Raw genomic sequence first — 22,626 nt, 5'->3', positions numbered from 1 at the left:
TGGATTCTCACCTCCCCACACCCTACTTTCCAATATCCATTCACCACTTCCTTCCACCTTGAAGAGAAGCCTTTTCAATCTAAGGGTTTGACTACCATCCCTGCAGCAAAATAGACAAGGGCAACAAATATGTCAGTAGCATTTTCATTTGAGGATTTTATTTGCCTCGTGTCAGTTTCTCTTTAAGAAAACTAAAGAAGTGTGATTTTTTCCTCTGTCTGCATAATTTCCTCTCCTGTCTGATTGAGTGCTTGTCAGCAGCGGCAGATGAGGAACCATGCTGAAAGCTTGGAGGAGCAGGAAGAGACCAAGTGACCCAGGAAAGCCAATCTTAACCTCTATTCTCATGTCATTAACTGCACTTTCTAAGCCCTTGGGACATTGCCTTGAAGGAAGGGGAAACACGCTGTGATGGGGTCCTTGGGTCGCTCCTGTGAAAGATCCTGAAAGTCAGTCTCCAGAAACAGCCCCCCACCTCCAAACAGTCCCTCCCTGCTTAACCCCATCTGTCCTCATTCCTTTGTGCTAAGCACCTATCTGGAAATAGGCAAAAGGAAAGGAATTTCAGAGAAGAGTAGTATGTCAGCATTTTGAGTGGATTAAGCTGAACAGCAGATCATGGGGAACCCATGAGAATGCTATGAACCCCTAGGCAGCTCTCTACCCACTGCAGCCTCCATATGCTCCACCAGCTTGCGCCCTTGAGTGTCCCCCATGGGGTCCCCAGTCGAGCTTGTGATGACATCCCAGCATGGAGCACCACCACCTCCACAGCACTGTGACCACAGCTTTACCTCTCATGTTGCACTTGTCCACACTCAAAAAAAAAGAAAAAGAAAAAGAAAAGAAAAAAACTCTGCCCACCATGAGAAATCAAGTTAATGAAACAGCTACCACGTTGAATTTCCGATAAGAAAAAGTCAAAGTGAAACCTGTCAACTACAGAGGTGTTTTCTATAATCCTTTAAAGGAGAAGTAGAAGCAGGAGTAGCATAAGAGCTTGTTCCTATAATCAAAGCATTTAAAACTGGTGGGGGCACCAAGGGGAAAGAGAGGGGCCTTGAGAGAGGAAAATATATATAAGGTTGGCCTTAACTCCATATGTCTGTCTTCCCTGCTGGCTTGCTGATATGATCAGAGTTGTTTATATCAAAAGGAGATTTAGCTGACCAAGCAGAAGATATTAATTAGCACCAGCTGCCCTGGCTTGGAAGCACTCTTGCCTTCTAGAGAAAGGGTCACAGCTTGTTGTTCTCACTTCTCAGGATTCACAACCTCAGAGCACAGAATGCACTTCCGGGAAATGCATTCTGCCAAGTGGCCAAGCAGACAGGGTTCTCCAATGCTGTTAAAGACCCAAGTGTTTGAGGAAGACACAAACACCTGTCACATCTCCTCGTCAGCTGTCCAGCAGGAGCTTCCAGCCAAGGAGAACTGGAAACATCAGATCTCCTAATAAAGCCTCTTTCACCCAGGGGGGTTGAAATGGAGTCCGTCAGGGCTCTTGGCAAAGTCTTCAAGCTTCTGCTTGGATGACTTAATCCTCATGTGAGAAGTGATATAGTTTTACAGTAATGTACGGTAGGGAGCCATCAGTGACATGTGGTGATTGAACGCTGCTGACAGCAGTGTCTTCACGACAGATGATTGGTTGATAGGAGGTCAATTGCCAAGCAATTAATCAGATGGCAAGTTCTTCTCTTAATGGAGGAGTTGGCCCATGTGTGCAAACTGACTTGGGGAGCAGTTCTGGAGATTCCAGCTGTGGGCCCATCAGGAAGGAGGAAGATATCAACCCTTCTAATGAAGGCATGGTGATGTTTTACTTGTGGAGATGAGGCAGAAAGTTCCATGGGGGAAGAACCATGTCCATCTCGTTCACCGTTGTATCTCTTGTGGCTGACACATAGTGGATGCTCAATAAACATCCCTTAAATGAATGAAATAATGAACAAATTGGAAGCTACGTGCATAGCTTATTTCACCTCCAGGTTTATTTCCACTGACGATAAACCCAACTCTCAAGTTAGACTTCACTGAGTTGCCTTAGCTTCCTCCCTCTTTCTACCACACCAGGTCCCATGTGTTCAGCCTTATACCCCAGGAAAACATCTCTGATATGCCCCTTATCTCCTCCCACTTGCTGACAAATGACCCCACCTCCAGTCTTTGCTTCATGCCTGCCCAGTACTCCTTTCAACATGAATTTCATCATGTTACAAACTTACTTTAAAACAAACAAAAAGCTTTTTTACCATTAGATATGCTATTATACACATACAGCCTTCCTTCTTACTGCTCTCCAGCCTCGTCTCCTCCTCATTTCAGCACACACACCTAGCACTTCACTGTGTGCTGTTCTCATCTTTGACGTGCCTGCCCTGCATCACCATGTTTCTTCATCTTTGCTCATTTATTCCTGCAGTCTGGACTTTCATCCTTCTCTTCTCTGCCTGGCAAAATACCCTCGCTCTTTAAGACATGTCATCTAGGGAGCCTTTTTTGATCCCTCCACTCCCATGGTGAAATCAAATCAACTTTCTTTCCTTTCTTCCATTTTCCATTACTTTGCCATATCATGATCAATTTGTATATCCATCTCACTTACTGGCCTATGAGGGCATCAAGTCAGGGGCCATAACATCTTCATCAGAGACTAATATCATTCCTCGCACATAATTACTTAATGTTGGTTGAAAAAAATGGATGGATAGGGTGGATGGATGGGTGAGTTTGTAGATAGACAGGTCAAATGTCCGATAAAATGAATGGAAAAGTGGTTTGGATAGATAATAAACTGACTAATTGCAGGATGATATGTAATGAAATAATTTGACAACTCCAGCAACCCTCCGCTATGAGATAAATGAAAATGATGCCATCCAAGGAGAGCAAAGTGTCCTCTTGGTCTGTTTGTCATTTGGCCTGGGAGTTCTGGGGTTCTGTGTTCACAGGGTGTGCTCTAGAAGGGACCTCTGGGACCTGGCTGGGCACATCTCCTCCATCCTGGGGACTTTGTACAGAGAGGAGCACAGTGCCTATGTCTAAACGCATTATCTCACCAGAAGATGTCAAAGACATGTGTTCAAGGAAATGTCCCTGTGTTAGCCAATCCAGTGACTACTGGAACCGTCAGTTCCAGCGAAGGATGTGCTGATTGCTTGGTGCTCACATGATAAATCCTTCCTCAAGACATCATCCTGGCACAGCCCTCGGTCCCCTAGTTAGGCATTAACTAATAGGGGAAATGCAAAATGTTGATACTGCAGAATATAGAGACAGAAGAGACTCAAACTGAAAGTGCAAATTACTTTCTTTGCAGTGAGTGGAAAGTCACATTACTCTAAGACACTGCCTAATTATCCGTAATTATGCCCAAAATAGTCAAGCTAGTTTGCTATCGAGTTGAGGAACCGCATCTTAAATGAATTTGTCACCAGAGGAGGAATGTTGGAACATGGCAAAACACGTTACTATATTTAGGGGAAAGATAGAACCAGATCACATCCCAGTTCCTTCTCCAAAAGGCTAGGATTGCACATAAACATTTTTGCTGAGGGAGCATTCATTACAGTTATTCAACATAGTATTGAACAATATTCAGTGGCAACTCGCATATGAGTTCCAAGCTAGTAATAACCAAATTATTAAAATTATCTGTGAGTGGGATCTAATATCTAAATTTATAAGGTAAACAGTTTTTATAGTTAGGTTTTTTCCTAAATGTTAAGATTTTTTTGAAATAAAAGAATGAAGCCCCACTGTAGAAAACTTAGGCAATATAGAAGTTACAAAAGATCTATAATCCCATCATGCAGAGAAAATGATTTATATTAATAACTGAGTGTGTTTCTTGTTGGTCCTTTAATATGCATATTTTAATAACATTGGAATTTAATATATGCATCATTGTCTAGTTGTATTCTTTCACTTAACTTTTATGAGCATTTTCAACTAATTAGTAGGCATTAAAGCATACATGTTTAATACTGAAATAATATCTGCCATTTTGACATATTATCATTGACTTAATCATCAATTTATTTTAGATAACTTTTTGCTATTACAAATGTTTCTGCAATGGACATCTCATACAGGTATCTTTGCCTGTGTCTCTGCCTGTTTTCTTAATAAATGCCTAAAGGCAAAATGACTGGATCAAAGGATATGATTTTTTTAGAAGTTTATAGATTTGGATCTCAGTGCCATGGTGTAACTTCTGTGGGCCTCCCAAACCTTTCTAAACCTGGGTATAGAAATAATATGTGAAAAGGTTCATTTGTGCCATATATTAGATTCCAGATATGTGATATCGTATGGTATTCGTCTTTCTCTTTCTGACTTACTTCACTCAGTATGAGAGTCTTTAGTTCTATCCATGTTGCTACAAATGGCATTATTTTGTTCTTTTTTATGGCTGAGTAGTATTCCATTGTGGATATATACCATATATTCCTAATCCAGTCATCTGTTAATGGACATTTGGGTTGTTTCCATGTCTTGGCTAGTGTGAATAGTGCTGCAATGAACACGCAGGTTCATGTGTCTTTTTTAAGGAGAGTTTTGTCTGAATATATGCCCAAGAGTGGGATTTCTGGGTCATATGGTAGTTCTATGTATGGTTTTCTAAGATACCTCCATACTGTTCTCCATAGTGGCTGTACCAGCTTACATTCCCACCAACAGTGCAGGAGGGTTCCCTTTTCTCCACAGCCCCTCCAGCATTTGTTATTTGTGGACATATTATTGATGGCCCTTCTGACTGGTGTGAGGTGGTATCTCCTGGCAGTTTTGATTTGCATTTCTCTAATAATCAGTGATGGTGAGCATGTTTTCATGTGCTTGTTGGCCATCTGTATATCTTCCTTGGAGAACTGTCTATTCAGGTCTTTTGCCCATTTTTCCATTGGGTTGTTGGCTTTTTTGCTGTTGAGTTGTATAAGTTGCTTGTGTATTCTAGAGATTAAGCCCTTGTCAGTTGCAGCATTTGAAACTATTTTCTGCCATTCTGTAAGTTGTCTTTTTGTTTTATTTTTGGTTTCCTTTGCTGCACAAAAGCTTGTCAGTTTGATTAGGTCCCATTGGTTTATTTTTGAAGTGGAATGGATTGGTAGCTTGGGGTTAATGGATGCAAACTACCACTTTTGGAATGGATTAGCAATGAGATCCTGCTGTGTAGCACTGAGAACTATGTCTAGCCACTTATGATGGAACATGATAATGTGAGAAAAACGAATGTATACATATATGTGTAACTGGGCCACCATGCTGTACATGAGGAAAAAAAATTGTATTGGAGAAATAACAATTTTTTAAGTGGAAAAAAAAGAAATAGTAGGTGAAAGTTCTGGGTGGAAAAGATAGAAATCTGTGAACATTGGAAGAAAAAACAATAAATAAACAAACAAAAAAGGAGATCAAAAAAGCTGCACTCAAACTGTGAATGATGGGAAGAAAGGAAAACTTAGTGGCAGGGGACAGCAAACCAAACAAAAATGAGACTGAAGAATAGATAAGAAACAGAATGTTTTAATGGAGGTTTTGGAGGGGGCATTAAATTGTGATTGAGGCAAGGATAGAAGGCAGTGGGAAAGCAGAGAAGAAAAATATCAGACTAGTTCCAGTGGAAGGGGGCATTACCTCCTAAGAGCATCCATGTCCCAGCAAGGCAGGGCTCTGCAGACCAGGGGCCGTTGGGTGCAGGGACCAGTCAGGATGTACCCAGTACAGCCTCTCATGGCTGTCTTGTGCTCCTCTGGCACTTTGCAAACCAGAACAGTCAGGCAGCTTGAAGGCGGGGAGGTCATTGACTGTCGTACAGCAACTAGCTCATCTACAGTGTGCAAGGAGACCATGGTTTGTACAGTGCTAATTCAAACCCAGAAGCAGACCCGCATGTATCTTAGAACCTTGCCATTCAAAGTGCAGTCCTTGGACCAGCAGGATAGAGAACACCTGGAGGCTTGGTAGAAATTCATCCGAGCCTGCGCCAGACTTACTGAATCACAATCTGCGTTTTGACGGGATCCTCCAGGTGATCCATACACACATGAAAATTTGAGAGGAGCCATCTTGGAAGACACCTTTTCATCTAATTTCAGACTTTGCTGGTGCTTCGTACTGGTCTCTATGATTCTACATTCATTGGAAAAGCCAAAGATTTATGTGAGCACTTGTAGTTGGCTGAGTCGTGTGTGCTTTAAGAATGATTTCCAGATGCTGTAAGATGCTGAGCATAGGTGGAGAAAACCCACCAGTAAGCCCAAGGCTGCTTGAAACCTTTCTGACTTTTGGAGAACGGCAATCTGCTTTGGGGATACTTTCCACAATCCATCAGAACAGGTGTTCCTAACACAGATTTTAAGCAAAATATAGTAGGCTGGCTAATGTTGAATGTCCTCTCAACTCCCAACCCCAGAAAGTAAAATATTTGCCATTGCAAGCACTTTACCTAAAATGCCTATACAAGGATATTCTGCTGTGTTTATACCTTTTTTTAATGTTTCTTCAATGAAAAATAACCTTGGAATCATGAGTCCACCAGAGGCAGGCAAAGCTGAGGATTGGTGAAGCAAGATTAGCACCTGGAATGTTTTAACTGTTTTCCCTGCCAGCCTCAGTAATTCGACCTGTGGACAGTATTAATTTTAAATGTAATTACAAAGAGATTCAGTGGAAAAAAATTATGTAGGCATAGTACAAAAGTTTCAGTTTCTCATTTTCTTTCTGCCTGCAGCAGTGTTCAAAGTTAACCATTACACAGGATTTGGAGACCATTTGGCATCAAATCAGATAAATTATAATTTTTAATTATTGTTATTATGGTAAAGACTTCATAGGCTTTGAGGTAAGCCAGCCCTAAGACATCCTTGCTCATGGTTTTAAGTGGTAAGGGAGATTCCTCAGAGTTAGGTAAGGAAGAGAAAAAAGGGAGAAAATACTAGAGAAGAGGTACCTTGAGATAAATACCCACCCCACAGTCATCACAACCATGAACAGACATATACTGAATGCTTACTGTGTACCAAGCAAGATGCAAAGTGCTTTACATGCATCCTATCATCCAAATAAAGATGATGAAATTGAAGTTTGGAGGGGCCAAATAAATTGTCCAAAATTACATAACTCTAAGAGATGCTGGGAAAACTGGACAGCTGCGTGCAAAAAAAAGAAGCACACTGGACCATTTTCTTATACCATATACAAAAATATACTCAAAGTGTATTAAAGACTTAACTGTGTGAGCTGAAACAATAAAAATAGAAGAAAATATAACCAATAAGCTCTTTGAAATCAGTCTTAGCAGTATCTTTTTGGATATGCTTCATCAGGTAAGGAAAACAAAAATGAACAAATGGAACTGCATCAAACTGAAAAGCTTTCACTCAGCAAGGGAAACTGTCAACAAAACAAACAAAAAATCCACCTACTGAATGGGATAAGATATTTGCAAATGATAGATATGATGAGGAATCAATATCCAAAATATGAAAAGAACTCATCCGACACAACATCAAAAACCCTAAACAACCCAATTGAAAATGAGCAGAGGACCTGCTCCAATTTCATCGTCTTTATTTGGTATAGACATTTTCCAAAGAAGATATACGCATGGTCTCCAGACATATGAAAAGATATTCAACATTACTGATCATCAGGGAAACGCAAATGAAAACCACCATGAAATATCGTCTCACACCTGTCAGAATGGCTGTTATCAAAACAGCAAGTAACCAGTGTTGGCAAGGATGTGGAGAAAAGGGAACCCTGGTACATTATTGCTGGAATGTAAATTGGTACAGCCACTATGGAAAACAGTATGGAGGTTCCCCAGTTAAAAAAAGTAACTACTAAACAATCCAGTAATTCCACTTCTGAGTATTTTTCTGAAGAAAACAAAAATACTAATTCAAAAAGATACATGCACTCCTATGTTCATTGCAGCATTATTTATAATAGCTAAGATATGGGTATTTGTCCTTACATGATTTATTTCCCTAAGCATAATACCCTTTTGGTTCATCTACGTTGTCATAAATGAAAATATATAGATACAGATACAGGATTCAATCCCTGGCCCGGGACTTCCACCTGCTACAGGCATAGTCAAAGAAAAAGAGGTACCAACTTCCAGTTACAAAGTAAATGAGTCATAGGGATGAAATGTACAGCCTAGGGAGTAACTTTGTGTGGTGACAGATGGCATCCAGACTTATCTTGATGATCATTTCATACTTATAGAAGTATCTCAACTCTGTGTTGTGCAACTGAAACTACCACAGTGTTATATAGGTCGATTATACTTCCATTTTCAAAAATCATGTAGCCCTAAGTAGCCCAGCCAGGACTTGGATCCAGAGCTTAAGTCCTTCATCCCCACTCTCTCCTCCTTCTCTCATTTTGAATATTTCCAACAAATCAGGGACATGGACAGCAACAGGAAATATTTCCACATCATCAAGTAAACCAGTCAGGGCCAACCCTGGCCCTGACTTCAGTAGTTTATCCAGCAGGGGGACAAGTTTGTCATGGGACACCTCACAGCTCACTCTACATTTGAGCAACAGGCAGATATGCAAGGTGCCAGCTGATGTCAGGGAGTTTTTCAGCAAAAGAAATGTCCAGGCAGCTGCCAGCTGATGCTCCAACCACCTGCAGGGGTCATCTCTTCCTGATGCAGGTGAGTTGTTTACAGTGACGAGCCCTCCTGGGTTAGCATAGTAAGTCACCTCTTGTTGAAGGGACAAGAGTTTGTGACCATCACATTTGCTTTGTGTAAGCTATTGAGATATCAGAGTGAACCCACATTGTCTAGTAGGATGTTGGAAGGTCATAGGTCATAGGTCAAAATTGGATCTGTATGCACTAACATCCAGCAGCAGTTAGCAGAAAGTCAGTGCTTTCAAAGAGACCCCCTCCAGTGACCACGCATGTGTGTACAGATATATGTAATACCTGTGAAAGATATTTTCATTAAAACAGAGCTTGAAGGTAAAAAAATGGGGCAGGGGAGAGTTTCCAGATTTGTCTATAATATGCAACAGCCTGTTTCCTGACTGGTTATGCCTTTGGCGGCATCAGTGTGGTGTAATGGGTGCCTAACCATGAATAATGTATCTGTAATATATGTGTCACTGCCTTAGAATAAGAAATGCGGGCCACAGGTCTTGGACACTTTAAATAATTTACATTTTAAATCTGCATCTTGTTGAAGAGTATCATTTAACATTTATGAACACGAGTGAAACTTCTATTTTTTTTTCCACAGCCAAATTGCCTATATTGAGCGTTAGTATTTGAGTAAATTGAGCTGGCATCATTTCAACTCTGTTGAAATATTTAGTGCTTAAAGTGAGTGATGTGGGTGGGCCCTTTATATGATTTAATGAGAGCAACAGAGAAATCACTCTGTGGAGGGGTACTTCTTTAAATAATTACCCAAATAAATAATGTCCGAAGGCCGGGGTCTATGATAATGTCCTGTGTATCTATGGCAATAGCACAGAAGGGTCAGTGTCCAACATCGTGAAGAATCACATGCCTGCCTCCCACATGGGGTCAACATCTCATGAATAAGTCATGCTGGAGGCTGCATAGAAGCAGGAGCCCTCTCCAGGAGCTAAAGGAAACCCCTACTCATTTGTTTTAAACACTGCTTTTTTGATCAGAAGCATCGCATGGAACTTGGAAGGTAAAGAGAGATAAAGGCAAAGATTTCATTTTAAAAAGTTAATGAAGCAACCCTGTAGCTAATGATAGCTCATAGTAATGTTGTTGAGTGATTACTATGGGCTATTCTGCTTACATATGTTATTTTATCTCATCTTTATTTAAAAAAGCAAAAACCTTGTGGTAGGCACCCTGACCATATTTTCCAGAGAGTGATTAAGCAACTTTCCTCCTGTCATAGAACAGATTCGAACCCTAGGAGTTCAACTCACAGCAAGATGCTGTGAACATAATGACTTCATGCCCGCCTCCCCGAAATTCTCCGATTGAGAATTGACTTTTTAAATAAAATTTAAAGATTAAAGCAGATCAGACAGCTGACCAGTATACATGTTAGTTACTAAAATGATGGGGGCCAAATTGTCTATAACCTTCAATAATGACCTTAGGGTTTCAAAATGTTTTGAGCTCATGAAACCCACATCCATTCAAGTTCTTCTCACACCCCAGCTCCTTTGGATAGAGCCAGCTACCTCCTTAATTATTTATATGAAAAATACCTACCAAGTGATTTCTCTGTGCTAGTCGCTGGGTGAGCACCTGAATGAAGTCAAGAAGGAGATACACGGAGTTCCTCCTCATGTGGATCTTAGACTCTGCTCTAGTCATAGCTCTGAGCTGAAGTCCCCCCTGTTACTTTCATCCATAGTTCTTGGCTCTTTACTCTGAAGCCACAGTGCTGAAAGTTGCATTGCTGCCACACAACAGCACTTCAGATATGTTAGATGCACGTACATATCTTCTCTCAGTTCTCTCATGGTCTCCAAGCCTGACACCTTCTACTGAGCAAATATGTAGCAGTTTCTCTTTGATGTGGCACTCAGAAGTGAAGGCAGAGTCACACAGCCCCACTGTATCATAATGCACCCTGGTTGGGTTGACCATAGGTTTTGGCAAGGATTCGTTTGATTGGAAGGAATAGGAACCCAGTCCATCACCTCAGAGTGTGAAAATACCAAGTGGTTTCCCAGATCTCCAAGGAACAATAGACCACCAGACCTCCAGTAGGGAGGATGTGGGATGGCTCCAGGGACCTCAGCGACAGGGACCCATGCACCGTCCCCGCCATGTGCTCTGCCATTACTGTAACTCACCTGCTTTCTCTGTGTTGATGTATTTTTGGCTTGCCACAAACTTAGCCAGTCCCTCAGAATCTCAATTACAAATTCCCAAAAGGTAGCTTCTTTTGGCTCAGCCATAATTATGAATCGTTTCCCCTTTGAGATGTGTCTACCTCTGGCCCAGAAAGCTGTGCCCCTGTGGCAAGGATACATGTTCCACATTGTTGTTCCTTCCGGGGCTGAGGGTTGAGGAGATTAACCTAGAAAGTGAAAAGCAAATTGGAACAACTGTGAAGTATAATCACCCATGAACTCATGCTATGGCTCTTAAGAGTCTATTTCTTACAAGTCTCCCCTCTTATTTTCTGTGATTCCCAAACCAATAGATCATTCTCAATTGACGAGTCTTCTTTCTTCCCTTGAAAAAATATATTCAGCTTTGTCTGTCACTCCTTTAAAATCTATTTGGAGGCAGAGAGTGAGTGCTCTCAAAGTATATTTCCCTCCCTCTCTGCGGGGGCTCAATGTTTAAGTCAATAGCGACACAGTATAAAGAGAAAAACTACCAGCAGCCAACATTTATTGAGTTTTTACTAGACTGTTGGCACTGTTCTAAGCGCTTTACATGTTTATTTCTTTTCTACAGTGATCTTGGGCAGAATTGCTTAATCTCAATGAGCCTCCATTTTGTCATTTGAAAAAACGGTGAGAGTACCTGATATATACAAGGTGGTGATGAAATTTGAGAGATGATGTAGCTAAATTTCCTATTAGTGCACAGTATGTGCTGAATAAATGGTGCCTGGTGATTGCTGTGGTGGTGTCATCAGTGATAACCAGGCTTAACAGCTCAGTAGCAATGCTGTTTCATGGTTCTTTAAAAGAGACTCTTGCTCTGCTTCTGACTAAATCATTTGAATGTAGAGCACCAAGCTAAGATGGGGATTTGGGTATCTAAGAGTGGGAGACGAATAACAAAAATGGCTAAAGTGACACGTTGAAATCCAGGAGCGCTGCAGTGCTGTCCAGCCAGGATCCCAGAAAGCAGAATTCTGGGAAATCTGTCTGGAGCATGTGGTCAGGACCCCAGAGAGCTCCCAGTGAGCAGCAGGTGCCTTCCACATCCTTACCTCAAAGGAAAGCAAAACTGCGTTACGATTCCCAGCTGTTGTAAAGGGTCTAGTCTTTTGTTTTATGGGGAGACTCTGATGACAACAGAACTCTAGGTGCTGAAAGGATCATCCAGAGCTAGAGTTCAGCTCTGAAGAGGGCATTGTATTTCTTGGCTGGATTAGGCTGTACTCCAGTGGCCTTGCCAAGAGTAAGTATTTTTCATCTTTCCATCTCTGGAGAGTTTTGTTCTAGTAACCAAGTAACAAAAACTAGCAAAAATATAATAATAAAGCAAACAAAACTAACTTTTCTTGTGTAATCCAGAATGGACAAGAGGCAAGTATCTTAATTAGGCTCAGAAAAAAAGCAATGATTCACACTTGGCTTCTCTATAAGAGTAGATGTTTAATTTTTTTTGCCTAGTTCATGGAAGATTTGTAGCCATAAATGAAGTTGCACAAGTAAAACCCTCATGAAAATAAATTCCTGTAAATGTAAGACTTTGGATAAAATACAGCTTGACTGAATGGATTGTCTTTTTCTTTTAACGAACTTTCATGCAGTGTAGGATGGGTGAAGAGTTTCTCTGAAGTTTGGTGTGCTAACACCCACACGGAGTTTTTCTGCCTGTCTGTTTTTGGGTAGAAGACACTTAGAATGAAAGCATTCTTTTTCTTTTCTTTTCTTTTCTTTTTTAGGGCCACATCTGTGGCATATAGAAGTTCCCAGGCTAGGGCTCAAATCAGAGTTACAGCTGCTGGCCTATGCCACAGCCAAAGCAATACCAGATCCGAGCCACATCTGTGACCTACACCATAGCTTATGGCAATGCCAGATCCTTGCCCCACTCAGTGAGGCAAGGAATCGAACCTGTGTCCTCATGGATACTAGTTGGGTTTGTTTCTGCTATGCCACAATGGGAACTCCCACAAGTATTCTTCAAAGGGGGAGAATGTTAAGACATAAATCATGTTTGTGCAGTGATGGAACTAATACCCAACACTGCTGACATGTGTCTAAAACATAGCTAGAAATATTATTCTAGTGTTATTCTGAGTATTGTATATTTGGTTAGACTATGGGACAGCCAAAAGGAGCAAGGGCTTGAGTTCTGTCTGAGCTTGAACCCTGGACATGTCCCCTTTCCCCTCTCTCTCTCTGGGTGTGTCTCTTCGTCTGTAACAGGGGGAGACAGAGAATAACTGGTTTGTAAGATCCCTTTCATGGTCACAAGTGCAGAGCATGTGAGTGAGGAATGGATTGTTTCTTGTTGCTGTATTCCAGAAATAGTTGATGGATTTGCAGAGATGGGCACCAAGTGGTATACATTTCCTTTCCCTAGGTCACCCAGCAGGTCCTAATCATGTGAGGAAACCTTCTTAAGTGTCAGAAATGTGCAGTATTGCTAATTTTGAGGTAATGTTTATCCTTTGGGAGTGATATAAGCAGTCTTAGAGCCAGGATGGATTCCTGAAATGGCCAGTATGTTTATTCACCATAAACTCAACATGATAAAGATGTTTTTGAAACTATATTTTTCTCCCCTGGAGAAAGACTGGGGTTAAAGTGGTGTTCAAAGAGAAAAAGCAGCTATGAGCAAATGTATTAATTAGACTTTAAATATTCACTTTTTACTGTAGAATTCATCTATTGGTTAAGCTGTCTTGTTTTGCGGGGAGGAGAGGGGCACATACCTCATCTTGCCTGGCAATCAATGAGCTTGACTCACACAAATGGCTGAGGATTGTACGTGTCATTCTCTGAATCCTTTTGACTGCAGTGTGGGTTTCCTATAGAAAAGACCACTTTTAGGAAGGCACATATATACAAAACAGCAAGACTTCTTGAAAAACAGATCAAATTGAGTATAACTCTCCAAACCAAAGCTCTCTGCCCTATTTTCTGCTTTCCTTCTTCCTCCTCCTAGGGTTGACCCACCTCCTATCTGGGTAACCTGGTCCCACAGCCATCCAGGAGGAGGCAGGATATGTTATTTCCTTTATTCAAAGAGCATGAGTATAGACCCTGGAATCCAAAAAAATTTAAAAAATAAACAAACAAACAAACAAACAAAAAAAGCAGATCTCAGTATCAGTCCCTTCAAATCCTGCCTAGATGACCTTGTAAAATTAATCTCAACTCTTATTTGTTTCTTCATCTGTAAAATGGGATGTAGTTAATTCATAGCAGAGCAGTTATGAGGCCAGATGAGATCAAGTGTGTGAAGTGATTATCACAGTGTCTGGTACTTTGTAAATGTTCAGTAGATGGTAGGTATTGCTGGGTTATTATTACCATTGTTATTTATCAAGTGCCTTTTGTGTACCACGTGCCATGTATTGCACCGGGAATGTGAACTTGGACCTAATCTGTGCTTTCAAGGAGCTCAAAATCTAGTGGAGAAGTCTGCTGGGTAAACAAATAATTATGGAACAAGGTGGGAAGTGCTCTGACAACAAAGCATTGACATAAACCCAAATTCGGAGCATAACAGGGTAAGGGAGGGCTTCTTGGAAAAGACACCATTTGGGCTGAGTTTTAATTCAAGTAGCAAGGAGGTGGAAAGATTGTGTGGCTTGTTTGGGGAACTCTAGATCCATTTATGAGGCAGAGTAAAGAAGATGGGGATGTGAGAAAGGAGGGCAGCCCTTCCCCCCCTGGCTGCACAGTTCTCTTGTCCACCACAGCACAGTTCCCACAGAGTCCCATTATAGACACTATGAACCCTCCTTTCCAGTGAAAAATGCTCCAGGTAGGGATGAAATGCCACATAGGGTCACCATGGCAAAGGGAATCTCTTGTTCTGTCTGTTACTTCTCAGTGTCTTTTAGTCTCAACCTACATCACTGCCATGGCCTGAACCTGTCATGTGTCTGGGTATTTTTGCATTGTTGCAATTCATCAACACCCTTCAGGTCCAGTGATCCTTCTCAGACCCTTCTACTCTAGAGAAACAGGTCAAGGCTTACTGTCCCAAGTAACTCCTTGGTTCATGGCTAAAGTTGACCTCCTCTAAGAGCTCTGACCCCGACACCTGCTGGACACCATGCACTGGAGTTTTCCAGGCCTTCATCTCCATTGCAGGCACACACTGCTTTTGCAGCCCTGATGCCCCTGATCTCAGATCCCTCCCTGGGCTTCCCATCCCTCTGCCATTGCTCTGTTTTTTTTTATTTGTAGAGCTTCTCTGAAGAACTGATTACCAAGTCCTTTCTCTCCTCGAGAGCACCTCTCTGTCACAAATGATTCTACTCTTTGAGGACGTTTGGTGACGTCTAATTTATCTCCTGTTCTCTGCTTGAATGAATACTCAGGAACTCCCTGAGAGGAAGGACAAGGCAGTAAGACATATGTGAAATGCAATCTTTGTGTGGTGGCTGAAGGTGATGGATTTTCACCTCCTTTTTTATATTTTTTTCCAGCTGCATGGGGACCTCTGGGCATCCTCCCCCCTCCTCCATGCTTTTATCTGATTTATTCTTTTATGGTTTATTATTTTTCTGTTTCCTGTTTACCTTGTCTGGTTTTTCTTCCTTTGGTGCCTAGTTCTTGTTCCATAGCTTTTGCACTGTATCTGTTACACGCTATTCAAGACCAGGGCTTGGGGAGTTCCCATTGTAGCACTATGGGTTAAGACCCTGATATTGTCACTGTGTGGATGCAAGTTTGATCCCTGGCCTCATTCAGTGACTTAAAGATCTGGAGTTACAGCAAGCTGTGGTGTAGATTGCAGATGCAGCTGGGATCCAGTGTTGCTATGGCTGTGGCATAGGCCTGTAACTGCACCTCCAATCTGACCCCTAGCCTGGGAACTTACATATGCCATAGGTGCAGCCCTAAAAAGAAAGAAAAAAAAAAAGAGTCTGACTTTGCAGGCATGAGAAGCTCTGCAAAGCTAGTGAATTGAGCTTATCCTTCACTTGACTTGAACTGTAGGAGTTGTTACCTTCTTAGATATCCAAAAATGTGTTTGTCTGTTGGCCTGGCAGTTCCACAGTTCATTCCCATATCTGGAGGAAATGCCAAATGCCTAATTGATGATTGGCACCTCTGCTCATAGTGGACAGGAAGGTGTGCATTGCTCCCAACACCCACCCTGTGTTGGGAAGAGACTGTTGTACCTCTTTCTTCAACTTATACCTCAGTGCACAGAGAATATCGCCTATATAGAGCAGGGGTGGCCAGCTGGGATGGGGACTTCTGCCCCTCTTTGAACCCCTTACTCACTCTTCTTATAGCAGGATGAGTTACTAAATGACTTGGGTTTAGAACCTCCTATGGGCCATGTTTACTCTTAGATAAGATCCCTGCATCTCCAAGTCAGTGTCTCAGCTCCATTCTTCATTCTCGCCCTTTCATTTTCTCCATCCAGATAGGGCAGACCCTCTGTGCCTCCTGCTGCTGCAATCTGAGCATACGCCTGGGCAGGCTTGAGATTTGCCTCATTGCCTTGTCTTAGAAAGCAGAATAGAAGATCTAGTGAAGCCGTAATTTTTAGTTCATCTTATAATGATGCTCTACCCTCAGAGTTATCAGTCACCTGCTCAGATATCATCCAGTTCTTATTATTTCTCTGGCTGTTTCCTTGCATGTCACTTCCAGGGGCAGAATACCAGAGGAGAAGCCTCAGACCGGCAAATGTCCCCACTCCACTGTCTGTTTTCTCATGATACCCCTACCCTGCCCACGACTCTCACCATTCCTCTGCACACTTGCCATGTTCACTCCATCCCTAGGGGATTCACCACCCGCCAGTCCCTACACATGACTTTATAGTCTCTGTGCTCTTGTCTCACTTTCACCTGGAATGCTAGGGGGTGAACAGCTTCCCCATTTTCATCCGACCAACCCCTGCTTATCTTTCAAAACTCAGACTCAGCTTCACTCAGTCTGATCAGATCTCTGACTCTCCAGGCTGGCAGCGTTCCACCTCATCTGTGCTCTCCTGGTGCCTAGTCCATCTGCATCACTGCTCTCGTCACCATGTTCTCTGAGCCCGCTGACTTACTCCCTGCCTCTTTCCCTAATAGTTTGTGAGTGTTTTGAAGGAAAAGCCATATTGATCTAATTTTCTGTTTCTAGAGCTTGGCATATTATGGGGAATCAAAAATGGCATGAGGCAACCAACCAGGGGTTAACAAATACCCCTGTAATTCAGGGAATGTCTCTTAACTCGGAAACATCTGAACTTACAATATTTCCTTGGAGAAACCAAGGCACAGGATGTGTCACTGGCAGAAGACGTAGGTGGTCAACGCAGAGCTAGTACCTGAAGATCTGTAAAACAGAAACATGGACTTGTTTAAATTTTTAAAAAGCTACTGTACACAGGTTCTGATCCTGTAAATTCTGTTGCCTCCAGCTGCAACCAAAGCAACAATTTAGCCCCGTTCTGCACAGAGGTTTGCCCGTCACCCTGGGGAATCCTGTCTCTTTACCCACAAACCCCTCTCACAGGCCAGAAGCAGGCTCATCAGCTGTCCACTTAGCAGAGCTTCAAGTGTTAATCAAATCCCCATCTCCTGCAAGCTCATTTCAGAGGTATTTTTTGGTCTGCACATAGGTGCTTGTGAAACGAAATGAAACTCACCCCAAAACAAGGAGAAGGAAGCCAATCTGATGCAAAATTTGTCTGCATTTCGGAAGCTGTCAAGATGAAAAATGAAGCCACAAGTTTGGCCTTTAAAAGTATTAATTTCTTGTAAAGATGAACTGAAAAGTGGTAGCGAGAAAATTCCCTGTCTCTCGGAGAAGCAAACAGGACCAAATTCTGATCCTTCTTCCTGGGTCTTTCCAAACCCAGTGATTACTTATTGGCACTTCATGTATGAGGTCTCTGAGCAGAGTGAATCTCTGCATATGTCATGGAGTTATCACTGAGTCTCCTCTCCTGTTCTCAGCTTGGCTGACATGCTTCACTGGGCCTTGGCTTTATTGTTGTTTGGGGATGAGGGGTTGGGTGGTGATGAACACAGTGAAAGCAAATATGGCCAACTTCTGACTGGAGCAGGGGTTTAGGTTCAGTGAAGGGCACCAGCAATGGGTGAATGAGTGAATGCCTTATTGCTAATAGAAAGGAATGACCAAGAAGACATAGGGGAAAGAAATGCATCCTACTAACATCTGACAGTCAAACTTAGGAGGTAGTGTCTTTCAACAAGTTGCCTTTTCATGCGGTTATTAAGCGTCCTCACTCTCCCTCTCCTCCCTCACACCCAGTCTGTCCCCAGAAGTTCCTTGTGACCCGCTGTCAGGGATGTTCACTGCTCTTCAAAGACTCTGTCCTCTTTCTTCCCCTCCCCTCTCTTGACTGGATCACTGCAGAGTCTCATAACTGCCTCTCTGTGCTCCCAACTCCACCATCTTCCTACCACCTCCTGAGCATTCTTCTTTTCTAAAGAATCCTCAGCTGCTTAAAAATACCGATGGCTCTATCTCCTCAGTGCATCAACTCCACATCTTCAAAACCTGGTCTCAAGCCACTTTTCCAGCCTCCTCTCCTCTCCTGCTTCCTGCTCACTTCAGATTCCTGCCAAGTATAACATTATTCCACAAACCTACGAGGCCTTTTCATGCCCTCTATCCTTTTCACATGCTGTTCCTTCAGTCTTTGTGCCTTCTCTCCCTTGTCCACCTGAGGAACTCCTACACATCCTTTCAGACCCAGCTTACATGACCTGCCAAGCCTTCCCTGCCTTTTCCAAGTTGAATCAGCCGTGTACCACACAAGTCCATCATGACACCAGCCACACTGCACATGCTCTGTCAGCCGACCCACCAAATCACCCTACAGCCACTGCTTAGGCCCATCTCTGATAAATGCCTCCCCAAGGAGTAACTTTAAGCTAGGTGGAGGGGATTGTGAGCTATGAACTTGATGTTCTCATTTCTGTAGAAATGATGCTCCAAAGATTCAGATGAAGGAAATATGTGTGGCAAAAACACTCTCGTTCTACTTTTTCTGAAAGTCTTATTTCCGATTTTCATCAGTTTGAAAGGAGAAAAACTTAATCTCCTTCCCAAGGGGACAGGGCTCTATCTTCTGTTCATGTAGACTCGGGATGCGCTGGGAGAGGTGTGGACATTGGGCATCACCCCGTCTGCCCCTCTGCAGAAATCACTGGTTTTACACTCACCATCCATTCCCTTTCTCGGACTCAGGTGCATGCTTCTGTGAGGCCTGTGTTTCCTTATAAAATGCACCAGTGTATGGGGAGAAGGTCCATCCTGAGGCCAGAAAACAGAGCAGAGGAAACCAGGGCGTGCAAGGCCCTGACTCAGAGCACTGATTGCATTAGTGCGGGTCCTGCATCATGGATGCCAAATGAGTCTCCACACCCTCAGTGGCCACGAAACTACCAGATGAGCTGGCAGGGGGAGCCCCATGGCGTCCTTTCTGTCTGCCCATACATCCTCTAACCACCCTCCCCACATTCTCGGGGCTCGTCTGGGATGATGTTTATTTATCTCAGGGCCTTGACACTGTGTCTTCCCTTAAGATGCTGTCCCAAGCAAACACTTCCTGAGCTCGCAATGCATCCCAGCCCCAAGCCAGGTGGTAAGGACAAAGTCAAGGAAACTTAGATTCCTGCCCTCACAGCATCACACTCTTGGGCAGGGAGCACCTTGCCCTTCCTAAGAAGCTGCTGGGAGCAGAGATGAGGGCAACCTTGCAAGGTAAGTAGAAGTGATGGCTGCAGAACTCAGCACAAGAAACAAAGCCCATCCTGCAATGCCAGAAAGTTCCTCATTAGTCCCAGCTTGGGGGCTGGCACTCATGCTGAGGTTTCAAAAGCTAAAAAGCTTCATCTTTCGCCAGCATGAACAAACGACACCCACCAGAGGAAATCAGAATATATCCTGGGAACACGTAATATTTCCACAAACATAATAGTCCTTTTCGCTTTGGGTAATTACCGGAATACTTGGAGGTAATTCCCCATGGAAATCATCACCCAGGTTGCTCCATATGGATTTTTTAATATCATATTGCTCCCAAGAAAGGTACCTAAATGGTCTACCTGCAAGGGAATTAAAAGACAGAAAATTATCACTCCTGGCAGCTCATACCAATTCACACATGGCGGGACAAAAGCAAAATTGAATATTTGCTGCTCAGGGAGGGACTTGAACAGCTTTCATTTCGTTTCCCTTAACTTGGCATCGGTCCAAGGTTTTATTCCCTTTATTAAAAAGGGGGGGGGGGCTGGCCCTTAAAGCAATTGATATTGATCACCTAAATAATCTGTGCATTGAATTGAACAATCTAAATTTAAGCATGTTTGAAAGAATGTTCTCGACAGGGAGACAGCAGACCATGAGTTAGTCCTTTAAGGTAAGGGTGATTGTATGTCTCTCCCCTCCCAGAATATCAGGAAATACTGGGTCTGACTCTCCCCGACATGAGGCTGATCCCCCCAGAGAGTCTAGCACAGGGAGTTTTGCTCCAGAGGAGGCACAGGAGTAAAGTTTGTTCTCCTTTTCTCTTCTTAGTTTTAACTCATCCTTAAATGGGCCACACTCTTGTCCTCCAAACCTGCTTTTTCTTTTGCTCCTGGTTCCATGGTTGATGTTAACCCCATCAACTGAGGTGCCCGAGCTAGAAAATGCCCATCACGTCAGATACACACACTGACCACAGAGCTGGGGTGGCATTCTGCCTGCGGGCAGAGCCTGGCTCTGTTACCTGCTTCTGGAATAACCTAGAGAAGCTGTATAATGTTCTTGACCTCAGTTTTCTCATCCATAGAGTGTGTGTGTGTGTGTGTGTGTGGGTGTGTGGGTGTGTTGACAACGTCACGGGATGCAGAGAGGGTCAAATAGGAGGTTGTCCACTCCATTCACACAGCCTCACATATCCTTGGTGATCAATAAACATCTCTTCTCATAACTATCTTCATTACCCTAATTGATAACTAGGTCTTTTTGATCCCATTTCCTAAAATTTTCTTTCCTTTCGCTTTTCCTCTCCCTCCTAAATCATCTCATCTCACCTGACTGGATACAGTATCCATGTCTGATTCATCTCTTAGGTCCCCAGTGCCAAGCACGGGGCCTGGTACCTCGTAGGAAGTCAGTAAGTCCCTGTTCCATTGAATTGAATGTTCTAACCTTAGCTCACCAGTTAATCTGTGTTATTCCTGGGTTCCTCCAGGACATGGGCAGAAGAAAAGCTACTGAACATGTGTAATAGCCAAACATGGCATTCCTGATTTTGGAAGAATTTGTCACAGATCCAAAAATATACTTTGGAAATTCAAATCATACATCACTTCTGTAAATTTTAGTCATCATTTCTGTTTAGTTTGCTTTAAGGATTTGAGGTTTTTAAAGTTTAAACGTAGGGAAGTTATGCCTTTTCCTCTTGTTTTATCTCCAAGCACTCTGACCAATGAGGCAAAGAATTCAAACTCATTAAGTTTCACACATAAAGAATTGAAATGTACACAGTACTTACAGAGGCCAGGAGCTGAATGACGACGCTCTCTTCTTAGTCCTCGAACATGTTGACACATTCAATATTTTTCATCCGCGGGATGTGGTATGAGCATCGTTTCGCACCACGTAACATTAATATTATTTTTACGACTGCACAATGCAGTGACACATTGCCGAGCTGCAGAGAAATTTAAAGAACAGAAAAGATTTAGACACTGAAAGAATCTTGAATCATGGAGTTTGAGAGGTAGACAGGAAGGTTGAATGGTATCCAAGAGCTGGTTACATAACTTCCATCATATGAACTGGAGCCAACATTCATATTCCTTAAATGGCTTGGACCTTTGGATTTAGTGCCAGTGGGTGTGGCTTAGCTTAGCATCGTCAGAATTTAGTGGGTCTGGACAAGAACCAGGCCAACCATTTATCAGCTCAGTGGAGAAGACCACTGAGCTTGCAGAAGGTCAGAAATTCACGAGGGGAAGGAGATTGGCAGTTGTGATGGTTGCATTTAAACATGACTAATCAATCATGGTGTCTTGCCCTTTGAGTCTAGCTGCAACCTCAGGATCCTGCTCCTGGCACACAGTTGCTTAAAAAAAATTCTGATTTGCCATATAATTAGAAATCTACCTAACATTCCTAAAACTATTTTAAAAAAATAACAGATAAAGGCAGAAAAAAATTCCAAGATTTGTAAATGAGGCTGCATTTTTAAAAATGTGGGTGGCTTTTTTCTTATTGCCATGGCAGATTCTTTAAAGACAAAAAGGCAGGTTTGTTTAATCAACTCACTCATTTAGTTGATACACATTTCCTGAGGACCTACTAGATGCCAGTCATGTATGTGCTAATTGGATAGAAGTTTCCCACTTCTCTGGGCAGTTCTCAGTGCTGAGCCTTGGGAGAGGGAAAACCAAACCATCTTGCCCCAGATTTAAGTGGATCGGGTATCCTGGTTTGAGAGTAGAGACTCAGAACCCTGGAGACCTTCTGCCCAGTTTCCAGGTTCAAGAGTGTCTCCAAGCCATAGCTTTCCTAGGACACTCTCTCTAGCCCCATGACCCCTTGATTTTCCAGTTGCGAAATGGGGATGCTACTGATACAGACCCTGCAGGGTTGTCATGGAGATTCAGATATGGGGGTGTAAGTGCCTAGCTCAGTGGAAATGCTCTAGAAATGGCAGCAGCTACTGTCACATGCTGATGTTGCTCTTGCTGTCATTATCCCTCCTCTTGGTGCACACCCTCGACGTATCAGACATGGGCATCCAGCTCTCTGAGCT

General features: G+C 42.8%; 1 protein-coding gene and 1 long non-coding RNA gene across 5 annotated transcripts in view; one reads left to right on the top strand and one right to left on the bottom strand.

Moving 5' to 3' along the window:
• CDH13 (cadherin 13) overlaps positions 1 to 22,626 on the top strand; it is a 1,025,127-nt gene that overhangs the window by 823,360 nt on the left and 179,141 nt on the right. The gene's annotated exons all lie outside the window — the stretch shown is intronic.
• LOC125132438 (uncharacterized) lies at positions 949 to 21,598 on the bottom strand. Of its 3 annotated transcripts, XR_007136246.1 has the most exons (7): positions 21,361 to 21,598; positions 19,743 to 19,924; positions 17,097 to 17,180; positions 13,598 to 13,693; positions 10,824 to 11,050; positions 5,641 to 5,833; positions 949 to 1,930 (listed from the first exon to the last, which is right to left on the bottom strand). It is a non-coding gene; the product is annotated as an uncharacterized LOC125132438 (long non-coding RNA). The 3 variants fall into 3 exon arrangements; XR_007136245.1 differs by lacking the exon at positions 949 to 1,930 and having other exon boundaries at positions 5,510 to 5,833; XR_007136247.1 differs by lacking the exons at positions 949 to 1,930; positions 19,743 to 19,924 and having other exon boundaries at positions 5,510 to 5,833.

The sequence above is a fragment of the Phacochoerus africanus genome, chromosome 8, assembly GCF_016906955.1.
Source record: "Phacochoerus africanus isolate WHEZ1 chromosome 8, ROS_Pafr_v1, whole genome shotgun sequence".
NCBI classification, from domain to species: Eukaryota; Metazoa; Chordata; class Mammalia; order Artiodactyla; family Suidae; genus Phacochoerus; species Phacochoerus africanus.
Note: the sequence above shows the minus strand (reverse complement) of the source record. Positions and strands in the feature narration are given on the sequence as shown.